The sequence below is a fragment of the Ranitomeya variabilis genome, chromosome 5, assembly GCF_051348905.1.
Source record: "Ranitomeya variabilis isolate aRanVar5 chromosome 5, aRanVar5.hap1, whole genome shotgun sequence".
Taxonomy (NCBI): Eukaryota; Metazoa; Chordata; class Amphibia; order Anura; family Dendrobatidae; genus Ranitomeya; species Ranitomeya variabilis.
The window spans coordinates 209,095,049-209,113,516 of record NC_135236.1 but is presented as its reverse complement, the minus strand read 5'-3'; the positions used below and the strand labels follow the sequence as shown (position 1 = coordinate 209,113,516).

At 47.8% G+C, this 18,468-nt stretch overlaps 2 protein-coding genes across 2 annotated transcripts in view; one reads left to right on the top strand and one right to left on the bottom strand.

Moving 5' to 3' along the window:
- Positions 1 to 14,869, bottom strand: part of LOC143773547 (uncharacterized) — a 55,361-nt gene extending 40,492 nt beyond the window's left edge. The window contains exon 1 of the mRNA XM_077260956.1: positions 14,716 to 14,869. The gene's annotated coding sequence lies outside the window, so the exon portion shown is untranslated. The remainder of the gene's footprint in view (positions 1 to 14,715) is intronic.
- The window catches only part of MYO5A (myosin VA), a 254,256-nt gene that overhangs the window by 61,742 nt on the left and 174,046 nt on the right, over positions 1 to 18,468 (top strand). The window lies entirely within an intron of this gene.

Genomic DNA, 18,468 nt, shown 5'->3' with positions numbered 1-18,468 from the left:
GTGAAGGACCTTCGATGACGTCACGGTCAGGTGACCGGTCACATGAGCGGTCACGGACCAATCACAGGACTGCGACGTCATCGAGGGTCCTTCATGCTCTGCAATTCTTAGGAACGGAGGCAGACGCTTGCAGCGGTGACAGCCAGGCTTCTCGGAGGGGTGAGTATATACATATTTTTTATTTGTATTCTTTATTTTTAACATGAATATGGATCCCAGGGCCTGAAGGAGAGTCTCCTCTCCTTCAGACCCTGGGAACCACACGCCGTATAAGATGACTGGGCGTATAAGATGACCCCCGTCTTATACGGCGGGCATATCCCAAATTCCATATTTTATATGGAAAAGTTCGGGGTCGTCTTATACGCCCAGTCGTCTTATACACCAGAAAATACGGTATGTAAGGTATTAGTTTATATTGGGGCCTCAATACGTAAGCCGGCAACTCGCGTCAAGGGTCCTTACATTTACTCGGACTCCCATGACAGCACGACGAGAGAGGGGATCCGCCCATTAGGAACAGGAAACCTACAGATACAAAAGGGCGGCACCTCTCCCCTGCATCAGTTGGTTTCCTGTTCCTAAAGGGACGGGTGTCTACAGATTAAGAAAAGGAGCCCAGGCCGGCCGGACCGAATCTGGTAGCGGGGGGGTCTCCTACCTCGGCCGGTGCGGAGAACCCTGGAGACGCCACGGTGGTCCTGGCTGGACTGCACGCGGTGGCGTTCGCAGCAGGCAGCGGAGTCCGGAGGATTTCCTGCCTCCATCAGCGTCGGCGCCGGTAAGTATATCCATTGGTGGTGCAGCGGTGCGGTGAATGTGGGGTGCCGGCGTCAGGGCTGTCTGGGTGAACTCCCGGAGCGCTGCGGTCCGTTCCCGGCGTCCTGCACCGCTCTCAGCGTGTGCTGGAGCGTTTCCGGGTGCAGTGACGTGAGGGGGCGGAGTTAGCAGCCGCTTCCGGGTCGCCGGGTGTCTGCGCATGCGCAGTCGATCCAAGATGGCGGCGCCCATAGCATCCTGATGCCGGTTTTCTCCCACATGGTTCCTGCCTCCCTGCGGTATCCTGAGCCAATGGGGCAGCGTCTGACCTATCTGCTGACCGGATCCAAGGGGGATTTAAGCAGGTGACAACTACAGAGCCCTGCTTTTGGTCGCAAATCATCATGGAGAGTGGTGGTGAGCAGCAGCAGCAGCAGCTGGATGAGGTGCGTCAGAAGCCCAAAGACAGAAGCGACCAGTCCAGTCGAAGAAGCTCGTCCGCAAAAGGATCCAGAGCTTCGGCTAGGAAAGAACCCCCTCGTATTCCGGTATTTACTTTGGCGCACGGGTAAGTGATCTACGTGAAAGTTCACTCTGTGACGCAGGCCCCCTATACTTTATCATTCTAGGGGAAGAAAAGCACGGACAAGTCAAGGCATAAGGAATGTGCCCTCTGTGGGGTCCCCTTACCTGATTCTTGCCCCCAAAAATTATGTGCCCCCTGTATACAACAGACGGTGAGGTCTACAGGAGTGGTTGGGTGGAAGTGACATTAGGTCAGATAGTATTTATCACCTATATTGTCCTCCCCTAGGTGGCGGAAGAATCTGTGAGTGCGGCTAACCTGAAAGAAATGATCCGTTTGGAAGTAAGGGAATCCTTACGGTCCCTGTCCCAAGCGGGAGGTTCCAAACATAGGACCCCTCTGGACTCTAATTCTTCGGAGGAAGAAAGAGAAGAGGGTGCCTATCACTCAAGTCCTTCCTCCTCTTCATCAGATGAGGAGTCTGGACGATTCTGTCTACCCCTGGATAGAATTGACAAAGTCGTCAAGTCTGTTAGAGGCACAATGGGGATAGAAGAGCCCAAATCGCAGCCCTCAAAGCAGGATATGATGTTCAGCGGATTGGATCGTAAGAAACATAGATCTTTCCCGGTGAACGAAAAAATCCAAGACCTGATTCTCCGAGAATGGAAGAAACCCGAGAAAAAGGGTTCCTTACCGCCAGCGTTGAAACGCAGGTACCCTTTCGACGATCCGGTTGTGGAAACATGGGATAAAGCCCCTAAGCTGGATGCGGCGGTGGCAAAAGCGTCGAAGAAGGCCTCATTGCCATTTGAGGATATGGGGACCCTCAAAGACCCCCTTGACAGAAAGGCAGATGCTTTTCTTAAAGGAACCTGGGAGACGGCGGCAGGATCTCTAAGACCAGCTGTTGCCGCGACATGTACAGCCAGGTCTTTAATGGTCTGGCTGGATCAGTTAGAGTCCCAGCTCAAGGACGGCGCTTCCAGAGATTCCATTCTGAAGGCTTTACCAACAATGCAGAATGCTGCGGCCTTTCTGTCAGACGCATCTGTGGACTCAGTCAGGATGGCGGCTAGAGCGGCAGGACTCTCCAACGCGGCTCGTAGAGCTTTATGGTTGAAGTGCTGGTCTGGCGACATTCAATCCAGAACTAAACTCTGCGCCATTCCGTGTAAAGGAGAATATCTCTTTGGACCAACTCTGGATGAGTTGCTGGAGAAAGCGGGGGATGATAAGAAGAAATTTCCCAATCCATCTTCAGCATCCTACCGCAGACCCTTCATTAAAAGGAGATTTGGTCGCGGGAAAAAACGCGGATCCTCACCCTCTAGAGAGAGTTTTAGATGGGAGGACAGACGCGGAAGAGGTACGGGCTATATGTTTCGCCGTTCCTCGAAAGAACAGAAAAAACCGGACCAATGACTAGCGGTCCCCGTGGGGGGTAGACTGTCAGCTTTCTCATCAGCTTGGTTTGACATTACAAACAGTAAATGGGTCCGAGGCATCATAGCGAAAGGTCTAAGACTTGACTTTGATCACTGGCCTCGAGATAAATTTAATTTAACCCCTTTACGTTCCTCCCCCCTTGAGCAAGCAGCCTTGGAAGCAGAGGTCACAAACTTATGCTTCAAGAATGTTTTGGTTGAAATTCCAGTATCAGAAAGAGGGAGAGGATTTTACTCTCCTCTCTTTCTGATCAAGAAGCCAGACGGATCATTTAGAACGATCATAAATCTTAAAGGCCTTAATAATTTTCTGACCAATGAATGGATGGAATCAATTGGTTCAGCAATAAAAATGTTGTTTAAACACTGCTTCATGGTAGTTGTAGATCTAAAGGACGCGTACTATCATGTCCCAATACATGAAGACTTCCAGAGATTCCTGAGGGTAGCTGTGTCAATGGGGGGACAAATTCGTCATTTCCAGTTTAGAGCTCTTCCCTTTGGCTTATCAGCGGCTCCTAGGGTGTTTACCAAGATAGTGGCCGAAGTCATGGCACACTTACGAGAGTCTGACATCTTAATTGTCCCCTATTTGGATGATTTCCTTAGGGTACCGTCACACATTGAAATTTTCATCGCTGCGACGGTACGATTCGTGACGTCGCAGCGTCGTATAATCATCGCTCCAGCCTCGTAGACTGCGGTCACACGTTGCAATCACGACGCTGGAGCGATGCCGAAGTCCCCAGGTAACCAGGGTAAACATCGGGTAACTAAGCGCAGGGCCGCGCTTAGTAACCCGATGTTTACCCTGGTTACCAGCGTAAACGTAAAAAAACAAACAGTACATACTCACCCGTCGGTGTCCTTCAGGTCCCTTGCCGTCTGCTTCCTGCTCTGAGTGCAGCCGTACAGTGAGAGCAGATCGCAGCACCGCTGCGCTCTGCTCTCACTTTCCGGCCGGCACTCAGAGCAGGAAGCAGACGGCAAGGGACCTGAAGGACACCGACGGGTGAGTATGTACTGTTTGTTTTTTTACGTTTACGCTTGTAACCAGGGTAAACATCGGGTTACTAAGCGCGGCCCTGCGCTTAGTTACCCGATGTTTACCCTGGTTACAAGCGAAGACATCGCTGGATCGCTGTCACACACAACAATCCAGCGATGTCAGCGGGTGATCAAGCGACGAAAGAAAGTTCCAAACGATCTGCTACGACGTACGATTCTCAGCAGGGTGTCTGATCGCAGTAGCGTGTCAGACACAGCGATATCGTAACGATATCGCTAGAACGTCACGAATCGTAACGTCGTAGCGATGGAAATTTCAATGTGTGACGGTACCCTTATAGTTGGGAATTCAGCAGACCATTGCCTCTCTCAGCTACAGACAACCACAACCAAACTTGAGCATCTGGGGTGGATTGTGAATTATGAAAAATCCCGATTACAGCCCCAGAAAATACAGAGATTCTTAGGACTGTTGTTAACCCCTTAGTGACGGAGCCAAATTTTTTAAATCTGACCAGTGTCACTTTATGTGTTAATAACTCTGGAAAGCTTCAACAAATCCCAGTGATTTTGATATTGTTTTTTCGTGACACATTATACTTTATGATAATGGTAAATTTAGGTTAATATGTTTTGTGTTTATTTATAAAAAATATCAGGAATTTGAGAAAAATGTTAAAAAATTAGCAATTTTCAAACTTCGAATGATTATCCCTTTAATCCAGAGAGTCATACCACAGCAAAACATTAATAAATAACATTTCCCACATGTCAGATTTACATCAGCACCATTTGTAAAATATTATTTTATTTTGTTAGCATTTTAGGAGGATTTAAAATGTAGCAGCAATTTTTCATTTTTTCAAGGAAATTTACAAAATTTATTTTTTTAGGAACTTATCCATGTTTGAAGTGACTTTAGGGGTCTCATATATTGGGAAACCCCCAAACATGATACCATTTTAAAAACCACACCCCCTGACATATTGAAAACTGCTGTCAGGTAGTTTATTAACTCTTCAGGTGCTTTACAGGAATTAATGCAAAGTGGCATGACAGAAATGAAAATGTGTATTTTTACCACCTAAATGCCTCTAACTTCTGAACAGATTACTACAGCTGTTAGACTCTAAGGCCGATATTTGGTCATGAATTGCCATGACAAATATCAGGACCACACAATCATGATCTGAGGGCACCAATTGGGATAAAGAGGAAGCCCTCACACTCTGTTAACCATTTATAATGATGTAGTCATTATTGACAGCAGCATCTAAGGGGTTAAACAGATATGCAAGGTGCAAACACTGATCGTGGCTGATGCAGCAAGTTGTCAGCTATAGTGTACAGCCGACAGCTGCTGGATTGTTAACTGTATGGCGATGCTATTCTCTTATATCTCAGGTCAGTTAAAAGACGTATTGGCTGTCATTAAGGGGTTAAATTCAGAGACCCAACAGTGTTGTCTTCCGCCCGACAAGTTATTACACATCCAACAACAGGTGTCTAGAGCAACTGATAATCCATCCATGACACTTAGACAGGCTATGTCACTGTTAGGATCTCTAACCTCGTGCATTCCTGCTGTCCGGTGGGCCCAATTTCACACCAGACCCTTACAATCCGAGGTACTGGTTAATGACAGAATCTTGCAAGGCTCCTTGCAGAGTCAGATTACTTTGGGTCCAGAAGCACTGACATCTCTTAGATGGTGGCTAGTCACTGACAATTTATCGGCAGGAGTTCCCTGGGTGACACAGGCGACACGTATTGTAACGACAGACGCTAGCCCTTCAGGTTGGGGAGCACACATGGACGACATGATAGTTCAGGGTCTATGGGACCCCTTAACATCAGCCTCCTCCAACCAAAAAGAATTAATGGCGGTTGAACTGTCAGTTAAAAAATTACTCTCATATCTGCAGGGTCACCACGTCAAGATCCTCTCGGACAACCAGGTGGCGGTCGCGTACATAAATCACCAGGGTGGAACTCATTCCGAATCATTGATGAGGGTGACAGATCGTCTATTCCAGACTGCGGAAGACCATTTTCTATCTTTAACCGCACTGCACATAAGAGGAAAAGAAAATGTAAAAGCGGACTTTCTAAGCCGCAACACCCTGAGACAAGGGGAGTGGTCTCTAAATAGTCTTGTGTTCGACCAGATTGTCCACAAATGGGGACATCCAGAGGTGGATTTATTTGCCACCAGGGACAATCGAAAGACAGTAAAATTCTGTTCCCTAAATCCCAGGGAGAATCCTCTAGCGGTAGACGCCTTTCTGATCAGTTGGAACTTTCGGCTGGCTTATGCGTTCCCCCCGCTGGCCTTGATACCTCTGGTAATCAGGAAGATAAGAGAGGATCGGGCAAGAGTTATTTTGATTGCCCCATTTTGGCCCAGAAGGGCCTGGTTCACCTGGCTCAGGATCATGTCAGTGGAGGACCCCTGGGTGCTTCCGGACATCCCAGATTTGCTCCACCAGGGTCCGATCAGCCATCCTCAAGTAAAGAATCTCCATTTAACGGCATGGAGTTTGAGAGGGCGTTACTGAGGGACAAAGGGTTCTCCCCAAATTTGATTGAAACCCTTATGAAAAGTAGAAAGCAGATTACAACAACAATCTATGCTAGAACCTGGCGGAAATTCCTAGCCTCTTCTGACTTTAATTTAGAAGAGGGAATTCCTATAAAACAGATCTTAGAATTCCTGCAAAGGGGCTTAGAGCTAGATCTATCCACTAGTACCCTAAAGGTACAAGTCTCGGCCCTAGGGGCCTTGTTTTCCTGTAACATCGCCAATAATTATTGGATCTCAAGGTTCATAAAAGCTTCTAGCAGGGCTAGACCCATACATAAGGATAGATCTATGCCGTGGGATCTTAAAGGGAACCTGTCACCACGTTTTTGGAAGATGGGATAAAAATAGCGTTAAATAGGGGCAGAGGTGGGCGTTACATTAGTGTGTTTGTTATGCGTTTATTACCCACCTAAGTTGCCGAAATACCTTTGCAAAGTCTCCGTTTTCGCCTGTCAATCAGGCTGGTCTGGTCAAAAGGGCGTTGTCTTCCCCCAGATTTTGCGTAGTTTTCCGTTGGTGGCGTAGTGGTGTGCGCATGCCCAAGGTCCCGAATCCTCTGCCAGGGGATTTAAAAGAGCGCGCTGTTCGTTATTTCATTGGTGATCGGTGGGCGCGGCCATCTTCCTTTGGCCGCGCGTGCGCAGAAGCGGCGCTCTGCTGGCCGCGGCTTCAGGAAAATGGCCGCGGGATGCCGCGCGTGCGCAGATGGATATCGCGGCGGCCATTTTCCTGAAGCCGCGGCCAGCAGAGCGCCGCTTCTGCGCACGCGCGGCCAAAGGAAGATGGCCGCGCCCACCGATCACCAATGAAATAACGAACAGCGCGCTCTTTTAAATCCCCTGGCAGAGGATTCGGGACCTTGGGCATGCGCACACCACTACGCCACCAACGGAAAACTACGCAAAATCTGGGGGAAGACAACACCCTTTTGACCAGACCAGCCTGATTGACAGGCGAAAACGGAGACTTTGCAAAGGTATTTCGGCAACTTAGGTGGGTAATAAACGCATAACAAACACACTAATGTAACGCCCACCTCTGCCCCTATTTAACGCTATTTTTATCCCATCTTCCAAAAACGTGGTGACAGGTTCCCTTTAATCTAGTCCTGTCAGCATTGACTAGAGAGCCGTTTGAACCATTACAATCAGCTTCAATCAAGGCCCTATCCCTTAAAACAGCATTTCTGGTAGCGATAACATCTGCCCGTAGGGTAGGGGACATACAAGCTCTCTCCAGAATTTCCCCTTACACAGAGTTTCTGCCAGATAGGGTAGTCCTCAGACCGGACCCAGCCTATTTACCAAAAGTGTCATCACGGTTTCACAGGTCACAGGAGATAGTTTTACCATCTTTCCTTCCCAATCCCTCCAACCCTAAAGAAGAGCTACTCCATACACTAGACGTTAGGAGATGCCTGTTAGAATACATCTCTGTTACTGATACATGGAAGAAAGATAATGCGTTATTTTTATCTTTCCAAAACCCTAGAAAGGGACTCAGGGTATCAAAGTACACACTAGCGAAGTGGATTAGGGAGGCTATCTCTTTGGCTTATACTGCAGGTGGGGGTCCGACTCCGCAGAATCTGAGGGCGCATTCCACCAGAGCCATGGCTACATCCTGGGCGGAAAAATCTGGAGTATCAATCGACCAGATATGTAAGGCGGCCACATGGTCATCCCCGTCCACCTTCTTTAAACACTATAGGTTGGATTTAGGGGCCTCCTCTGATCTCACTTTCGGGTTAAGGGTGCTGCAAGCTATAGTCCCTCCCTAAGGTAGTGTTACATCTCTGTAAATCTCTCGTCGTGCTGTCATGGGAGTCCGAGTAAAGCATTAAGCTACTTACGGTAGCGGCATTTCTCGGAGGCCCATGACAGCACCCTTAGTTCCCTCCCTATTCACGTGGGGGTTGCACCTCCTATAATGTATATATCTCACGTATAATACCCAGTTCCAATATATGGGTTATAATATTGTATATAAACTGTATATAATGTATATTTTTGTGTGCCACTAACCGCGGTAGTCCTCTCAAGGCTCTGAAATACAACTGATGCAGGGGAGAGGTGCCGCCCTTTTGTATCTGTAGGTTTCCTGTTCCTAATGGGCGGATCCCCTCTCTCGTCGTGCTGTCATGGGCCTCCGAGAAATGCCGCTACCGTAAGTAGCTTAATGCTTTTGCCAGTCCTAACGCTAAACATTGAGTAAAAGCTCACAGACACAAAAAGAGGACTTAAAAATCCTCCAGAAAATTGAAAAAAATCACAGAGAAAAAACCAGAGATGTTTACCTGTTTCAGCTGTTTGGAGGCTTCAGCAGGTAACCATCTCTGCTTTTTTCTCTGTGATTTTTTTCCATTTTGATTTTTTTTTTGTAAACTGTAGGCCTCTATTCACATAGCATGCATTTTGTAGCACTGGGTGGCCCGCCTGTATGTGCGTTAGTAATAGGCTGTAAACCAGATGCTCTGCATTGCCTGTGTGAACAATGCCACATACAGACTATTATCGCTTATCTTTTTGTGCACTAATGCCAAACAGCCAACACTGGATTGAAAGTGGTTGTTTCATCGGTATTTTTTGCACCTGTGTTTTTTCCATCATTAATCGGGTCCGATGCACCCTGCTAGTGCATTTGTTTGGAGGCTTCAGCAGGTAACCATCTCTGCTTTTTTCTCTGTGATTTTTTTCAATTTTCTGGAGGATTTTTAAGTCCTCTTTTTGTGTCTGTGAGCTTTTGCATCTCCGTTGTCCCAGCGCCTCTCCTCTCCTCAGCGGTCATGTGGTACTGCTCATTAAGATAATCAATATGGACGCGTCTCCACTCCCATAGGCGTGGAGCGCATATTCATTACCTTAATGAGCGGTACCACGCCACCACTGAGGAGGGGAGAGGTGCCGGGACAACGGAGATGCAGGCGCGAGGAGGGTGAGTATGACGGGGAGGGGACAATGTGAGCCATGCATACAACCATGGCACGGGGGAGCTGAGCCGTGCGGTACCTGGGGAGCCACGCACCCGTAGGGGATGGGGGGAGCCACGCACCCATAGAGGACTGGGGAGCCACGCACCAGGACAGGACGAGGGGAGCCACTCATAGCAGGACAGGGGGAGCTACATACCAGGACCAGACGGGAGAGCCACGCAGAACAGGACAGGGATGAGGGGACAATGTATACCCGGCTTATACTTGAGTCAATAAGCTTACCCAGTTTTCCGTGGCAAAAGTAGGTGCCTCAACTTATACTTGAGTATATACTGTACGTGTATCCATATGCATGTTTTAATGTCCATTGACCATTTAACCGCATGTAATCTGAAAGTGTTGAGCCTTGAAAAAATATTTCCTAATGGATGGCATTTTGGATTTTCTAGAAACCATTTAAGTGTCCTTGTCTGAAAGGCCAAAAAAACATCTCTTCCAGTTACATGGGGCTAACGGCGCGTGACTCAGACGGGGTGTGTGTGTCCAAAGGAATGTGCCAGTTCATGAGAACACGTGGAAGTCTGCCGTCTGCTCCAAGAACTGTGTGATCAAAGCTAAGGCTACTTTCAGACATAGCGCATTTTTGAGCGCTATTTTGCGGGCGCTTTTCAAAAATGCGCAATGTCATTTTCGTCTGCCGGCAAAGTGAATGAGAAATTCACTTTGCCGTTCAGACACACCGCAAAAAAACGCGGCGCTTTTGTCTGCAAACACGCCGGCGTAAAAAGAATTGACATGTCAATTCTTTACGCAGCGGCGTGTCTGCGTATCCCCATAGGGCCCCATATTACCGTCCACACACAGTGCCTTTGTCCTGGGTGTCGGCGTCTTTGTACGGAGGGGTTGACACCCAGGACCGGACGTGACGTCGGACAGGAAGAGGGAAGCCCCCGCCCCCCAGTGAAGCAGCATGGAGTCCTTCAACAGAATGAGCATAAACGTGGGGCTGCTGATCGATTTGGTATGTGTGTGTGTGTGTGTGCGTGTGCGTGTGCGTGTGCGTGTGTGTGTGTGTGTGTGTGTGTCCCCATGCGATGCTAGTGCCTCCATTGTGCTAAGTCGCCGTATGGGACTACTACTCCCATCCGGTATTAGGATGGGAGAGTTGTCCCTGTGTCCGGCGACTTAGCACAATTGTAAAGTTACACAAAACACCTACACACAATACACATACATGACACACAGTACAGTACATACAACACATAACATAGAGTATATACTCACCAACAGCACACTTGTAGGCGAAGCCCTCGATCCTCCAGGAAAAAATCCAAAAATAATAAACCAAATTCATACTCCCTGTCCGCAGAATCCATAAAACGAGTGTCCCACGCCGATCCCCTGCTCTCCGGCGATACACTGCCAGGAGCGAAGCTCCTAGCAGTGTATCGCGTACTGTCCCGGAGTTCAATGACTCCGGCGTCTCGGTTAACAGCAGTACAGCTGCGTTGAACTTTCCCACGCAGCACTGCCGTTAAGCGAGAGTGCCGGGGTCAATGACCGCCGGTAAACTTGCTCGCGCATGCGCAGTGACACACCGACAGGAACTATGGCTCCTGTCAGTGTGTTGCTGCAGCCGTGGAGAGCAGACATATCTCTGGATGTGTCTGTTCTCCATGGAAAATCTTGATACGTGGCACTTAAATACGTGGCAATTAAATACGTGACACGTGGCACTTATACGTGATACGTGGCACTGAAATACGTGGCACTGAAATACGTGATACGTGGCACTTTGATCCGTGGCACGTGTCACTGAAATACGTGGCACTTAAATACGTGGCACGTGGCACTGAAATACGTGGCACTGAAATACGTGGCACTGAAATACGTGGCACTGAAATACGTGATACGTGGCACTTAAATACGTGGCACTTAAATACGTGGCACTTAAATACGTGGCACTTAAATACGTGGCACTTAGGCTATGTTCACATTTGCGTTGTGCGCCGCATGCGTCCTTTTTTGATTGATTTTGGACGCAGCAAAAATGCAACTTGCTGCGTCCTCTGCGGCCGGATGCGTGCGCTGCAGTGACGCATGCGGCACCAAAAGGCAAGTGCGACGCATGTCCATGCGCCCCCATGTTAAATATAGGGGCGCATGACGCATGCGGCGCCCGACGCTGCGGCGCAGACCGCAAATGTGAACGTAGACTTACATAGCTGGATAGAGCTGGATCCGCGGGCTGTGATCTGGCCTACGCTCAGCACTCTGCGGAGCGCTGTCATTCAAAACACGTCCACTCATTTTGGTGTTTAGTCCCAAAATGGAGGATGGAAGAAGAAAAGGGTTGGACAAGGAAATGACATCATTTCTTTTTTTTTTCCCCCACTGCAGTTAAAGCTTTATTTGTGTCAAACACAGACAATCTGCAGAGAAAACTGCATTAAAAACCGCATCAAAAACGCACCAAAAACGCACCTGCGTTTTCTGCCAAGAGCTGCGGTTTTTGTCCTGAAAAAAAAGGATTGAAATCAGGATCGTGTGAACATACCCTTACCGTACAGGGTTACGAGGGGGGGCGTCTGACTGACGCCTGCCCTAGTAACCTGGGGTTAGTGACAGTGGGGTTAGTAAACCCCAGCTGATGTCTGTTCCGCTTGCTGAGGCGTCTTTGGCTCAAGGCCATTGCAGCTGGCAGAATCGACATGATGTTAACTCCAGTGTGTATTGTATTCTGAGTCATAAAGACAGGAAATGACCTCAATGACTTTTTTTTTTCCCCTTTTTTTTTTTTTTCAAACAAACTTTATTTTCAGTACACAATGCTGAAAAAAACGCAGCTGCAAAAAACGCAGCAAAAAACGCTGTGTGTGAAAGCAGCTGCGTTTTTTGCCTGCGTAAAAAAACGCAGGTAAAGCAGCAGCAAAATACACGCGCGTAAAAATACGCAGCAAATACGCTGTGTGTGAAAGTAGCCTAAGTGTCCAAGTAGCATTGGGTTTTTGAAATGAGCAAACCATTAATATAAAAAATACAAGGGGTGTAGGAGTTCTATGTTCCTCTTGTGTCAAAATGTGCAGCCACATAAAAGGAAGATGTTGTGAAATTGTAGCAAAAAATGTTAATGAGCTTTTCTACAAGGACTATGGAACTGCAACTTTCTTTTGGGTAAAGCTGAATTTTGTTGGAGCCCAAGAGGTTTGTGCCCCACTGTATATAGAACGGCTGCAGTGCTCTGTAGACTACCCAAGGATCCTCCCTAATAACCCTCCGTCCATATTTCCAATTACACTTTGTCTACAACAGCTTTCTCTTCCTTATTTATAGACACCGACATCTCAGATCTGTTAATCGTCATTTTCCGTGTGCTACATTTGTTTGGGTTACCATGGAAATACTTTCACAGTAATTTCATGTGAAGTTCACCTCTATGAAAGACTGGTGTTGTGTTCCTACACAAGTTGGAAATGTAATGGAAGGGTAGCGAGCAGGAGAGAAGCGACCGTTCATTCATGCACTGAGTTTTCTGCCGGTGCTGCGTCCCTTGTGAATGCGCAGTTGGATAGTGGAGTACTAGAGCGCACACCTGGATTCGAGGGGAAATGTTAGGCTTCACCTCACAGGTGTGGAGTGTGGACTACCGTACTCCTTTTATTGTATAGGCAGGAAAATCAAACGAAAACAAAACTATTTTTTACACCTAAATTGATTAAAAAAAAATGAATGTTTGCAAAGTATAATTTTTGGTGGAAAATATTTGCAATTGTTGAGCTAATAAGCCACCAAAACTTTAGTGAGCCATAGTGTGCAAAGGTATTAGCCATTCATGTGCCCTGATCCTACACTTTCTTCCATTCTTAGGCTTTCGGATTTAGTTCCAGCCTTTTTATAAAGAATGTCTGGGTGGTACATTTGTCCATTCATCCTTTCTTTGATTATATTATGTTTGCCAGTGCCGTGTGCTGAAAAACAGCCCCACACCATGATGTTCCCACCTCCAAACTTAACTGTTGGTATGGTGTTTTTGGGATGATATGCAGTGCATCTTGACCTCCAAACATGATGTGTACGTAACGTTGATGAGGGACAGCCACAGGATGAGGGGTACAGCAACAATCAGCAGACAAGCACAAAGGTATAATTAAATATGAATATTTGCTAACCAGATTATTAAACAAAGGAAAGGATGGTTGGTAAACAGTATAACAAATACAAAGGCAGCAGTTAGGCTATGTGCACACGTTGCGGATTTGCTGCGGATCCGCAGCGTTTTTTGAGGTGCAGAAACGCTGCAGATCCGCAATTGATTTACAGTACAATGTAAATCAATGAGAAAAAAAAAATGCTGTGCACACTTTGCGGAAAATCCGATGCGGAAACGCTGCGGTTTAAAATAAGTAGCATGTCACTTCTTTTTTGTGAATCTGCAGCGTTTTTGTACCCACTCCATTATAGAAAACCGCAGGGGTAAAAACCGCAGCAAATCCGCAAGAAAACCGCAGCAAAAACGCACAAAAAAAACGCTGCGGAACCGCACAAAAAACCGCAGGTGCGTTTTCTGCCAGGAGAGACAGAATCCGCACCAGAAATTCCTAAGCCTCATCCGCAACGTGTGCACATAGCCTTACTCTCAATAACACGGGCTAAGAGTAAACACAGGTACACTTAGACAGAATTAAGTTATATGTGAGTAAAATACGCTTTTTTGAACATAAATCAATAAAAATTGTGTTGTGCCAGTACTTTGAAAACTGCTCCGAGTAAGCGATTACTAGAGTCTGTTACAGAAGAGGCCTTTTCTCCCATTTAGCTGGACCTCTATAAGGCTATTTATGTATGCACATACTGTATATATTCAAACGTAAGATAATCCTGGTACATCCTGAAACTGAAGTACAATGGTTCTTGCTGGACTGACTCCCGAATAATCAGAAATACCGTCTTGAAACTTTTAGGGAATGCCGATCTCTCCAACACAGGTCTTCCCTAAGTTTAGAGAACGAGGACTCATGTTGACTAGCGCAAGATACAGTGTACTTGGTTGTCCTCATCAAGTCGGCTCATGTCAAGCTGATCAATGCATCCCAAAGTCACCAACAACAGATCCAGAGTCGCATCACCCTATCCAGACTTTCTGCTTCTCTTACACCCGGACTCTCCTTCGACTCCTCCCAACTGCCAAAAACTCCCATGCTCCAACTCCAGCCTCTCACCGCTGCCCTCTACTGGCCACATCATATATTACATCACCTATCTCCAACAATGCAGTAAACTGTGATTTAACCCTTACATGTATTATGGCATCCAATTTTGGACTCATTTGACCAGACTATACTCTCCCAGTATTTCACAGACTTGTCTAAATGTTGTTGAGCTTTTGTTCAACAATGGAGTCTTGCGTGGTGAGTGTGTATGCAGGCTGTGACATCTGCATACTCACCGTGCTTCCTACCTCCATGTGTTGTGGGCCACACTTCCTGGTGGCATGTCTACTGCTACTCTTAAAGGGGCAGTGTGCGCTTTTAGTAAAATGCCCCTAGCCAATGGCTGGGAAACTTTTAGTATAAGGGTGCACCTGCAAGATGGCTCCCAGCCACTGGCTGGGAGGCATCTTGTATGAAAGGCATCCTCCCCTATAGGGAGGTTCAAAGTATCATTAAGTAGTGTGGTACTCTAATTGTTAGTTGTGAGGTCCCCTGGCCTTGTGTGGCCAGAGTCCTAAACCCGTAGTCCCAGGTTCTTGTGTGGGTAGAGTCCTGAACCTGTAGTCCCAGGTCCTTGTGTGGCCAGAGTCCTGAACCCGTAGTCCCAGGTCCTTGTGTGGCCAGAGTCCTGAACCCGTAGTACAAAGGTCCTTGTGTGGCCAGAGTCCTGAACCCGTAGTCCCAGGTCCTTGTGTGGCCAGAGTCCTGAACCCGTAGTCCCAGGTCCTTGTGTGGCCAGAGTCCTGAACCCGTAGTCCCAGGTCCTTGTGTGGCCAGAGTCCTGAACCCGTAGTCCCAGGTCCTTGTGTGGCCAGAGTCCTGAACCCGTAGTCCCAGGTCCTTGTGTGGCCAGAGTCCTGAACCCGTAGTCCCAGGTCCTTGTGTGGCCAGAGTCCTGAACCCGTAGTCCCAGGTCCTTGTGTGGCCAGAGTCCTGAACCCGTAGTCCCAGGTCCTTGTGTGGCCAGAGTCCTGAACCCGTAGTCCCAGGTCCTTGTGTGGCCAGAGTCCTGAACCCGTAGTCCCAGGTCCTTGTGTGGCCAGAGTCCTGAACCCGTAGTCCCAGGTCCTTGTGTGGCCAGAGTCCTGAACCCGTAGTCCCAGGTCCTTGTGTGGCCAGAGTCCTGAACCCGTAGTCCCAGGTCCTTGTGTGGCCAGAGTCCTGAACCCGTAGTCCCAGGTCCTTGTGTGGCCAGAGTCCTGAACCCGTAGTCCCAGGTCCTTGTGTGGCCAGAGTCCTGAACCCGTAGTCCCAGGTCCTTGTGTGGCCAGAGTCCTGAACCCGTAGTCCCAGGTCCTTGTGTGGCCAGAGTCCTGAACCCGTAGTCCCAGGTCCTTGTGTGGCCAGAGTCCTGAACCCGTAGTCCCAGGTCCTTGTGTGGCCAGAGTCCTGAACCCGTAGCCCCAGGTCCTTGTGTGGCCAGAGTCCTGAACCCTGAAGCCACTCCGGCGGTACCTGAACCAGTGTGTCTGAACGTGTATCTGGACTGTCATATCAGTCTATTAATCAGTCCTGTCTGAGACTCCTTTTCCGTAACCACTCTCTCCGAGGATCCTGAACCTAGTATTCTGAACAGAGCCCAAGTCTGTATCACTGTCTGCGTACCTGACTCCGGGGTCAGCAGCTGCAGTACGGAGGACCACTCACCTGATGGCTACTTGCAGCTCAAGCCTGACTCCATCATCAGGAGCTCCAGTGAACACCAGGTAGCCACGTACAGTGGCATGTAAAAGTTTGGGCAACCCTGGTCAAAATTACTGTTATTGTGAACAGTTAAAGGGAATCTGTCACCCCAAAATTGGCCTATAAACTAAGGCCACCGGCATCAGGGGCTTATCTACAGCATTCTGTAACGCTGTAGATAAGCCCCCGATGTATCCTGAAACATAAGAAAAACAGGGTATTTTATACTCACCCAGGGGCGGTCCTGCTGCGGTCCGGTCCGATGAGCGTCGCGGTCCGGGTTCGGCGCCTCCCATCTTCATACGATGACGTCCTCTTCTTGTCTTCCTGCCGTGGCTCCTGCGCAGGCGTACTTTGTCTGCCTTGTTGAGGGCAGCGCAAAGTACTGCAGTGCGCAGGCGCCGGGAAAGGTCAGAGAGGCCCTGGCACTGCAGTACTTTGCTCTGCCCTCAGCAGGGCAGAATTTTATACATGTGGAATTATATACTTAATTTCAGTTGTTTCACACTTTTTTGTTATGTCTTATATTCATATTCTAGGTTCTTCAAAGTAGCCACCTTTTGCTTTGATGACTGCTTTGCACACTCTTGGCATTCTCTTGATGGGCTTCAAGAGGTAGTCACCAGGAATGGTTTTCACTTCACAGTTGTGCCCTGTCAGGTTTAATATGTGGGATTTCTTGCCTTGTAAATGGGGTTCGGACATCAGTTGTGTTGTGCAGAAGTCTGGTGGAGACACAGCTGATAGTCCTACTGAATAGACTGTTAGGATTTGTATTATGGCGAGAAAAAAACAGCTAAGTAAAGAAAAACGAGTGGCCATCATTACTTGAAGGTCCGTCAGTCTGAAAAATTGGGAAAACTTTGAAAGTGTCCCCAAGTGCAGTGGAAAAAACCATCAAGCGCTACAAAGAAACTGGCTCACATGAGGACCGCCCCAGTAAAGGAAGACCAAGAGTCACCTCTGCTCCTGAGGATAAGTTTATCCGAGTCACCAGCCTCAGAAATCGCAGGTTAATAGTAGCTCAGATTAGAGACCAGGTCAATGCCACACATAGTTCTAGCAGCAGACACATCTCTACAACAACTGTTAAGAGGAGACTTTGTGCAGCAGGCCTTTATGGTAAAATAGCTGCTAGGAAACCACTGCTAAGAACAGGCAACAAGCAGAAGAGACTTGTTTGGGCTAAAGAACACAAGGAATGGACATTAGACCAGTGGAAATCTGTGCTTTGGTCTGATGAGTCCAAATTTGAGATCTTTGGTTCCAACCACCGTGTCTTTGTGCGACGCAGAAAAGGTGAACGGATGGACTCTACATGCCTGGTTCCCACCGTGAAGCATGGAGGAGGAGGAGGTGTGATGGTGTGGGGGTGCTTTGCTGGTGACACTGCTGGGGATTTATAAAAAATTGAAGGCATAATGAACCAGCATCGCTACCACAGCATCTTGCAGCGGCATGCTATTCCATCCGGTTTGCGTTTAGTTGGACCATCATTTATTTTTCAACAGGACAATAATCCCAAACACACCTCCAGGCTGTGTAACAGCTATTTGACCAAGAAGGAGAGTGATGGGTTGCTACGCCAGATGACCTGGCCTCCACAGTCAGCAGACCTGAACCCAATCGAGATGGTTTGGGGTGAGCTGGACCGCAGAGTGAAGGCAAAAGGGCCAGCAAGTGCTAAGCATCTCTGGGAACTCCTTCAAGATTGTTGGAAGACCATTCCTGGTGACTACCTCTTGAAGCTTATCAAGAGAATGCCAAGAGTGTGCAAAGCAGTCATCAAAGCAAAAGGTGGCTACTTTGAAGAACCTAGAATATAAGACATAATTTCAGTTGTTTCACACTTTTTTGTTAAGTATATAATTCCACATGTGTTCATTCATAGTTTTGATGCCTTCAGTGTGAATTTACAATATTCATAGTCCTGAAAATACAGAAAAATCTTTACATGAGGTGTGTCCAAGCTTTTGCTCTGTACTGTATAATGTGTATTACATATATATATATATATATAATCTATCGGTGTATATACTCGATAAAAGCCGAGAATTTCAGCCCATTTTTTTAGGCTGAAATTGGCCCTCTCGGCTTATACTCGAGTCATACCCAGGGGTCGGCAGGGGAGGGGGAGCAGCAGCTGTCTAATAATACCAGCTCCTGGCGCGGCCCTGGACGTTCCTGGTTCTCCGGGTGCCGGCAGCTTCTTCCTGTAGTGAGCGGTCACATGGTACCGCTCATTACAGTAATGAATATGGACTCCCATAGGGGTGGAGCCACATATTCATTACTGTAATGAGCGGTACCATGTGACC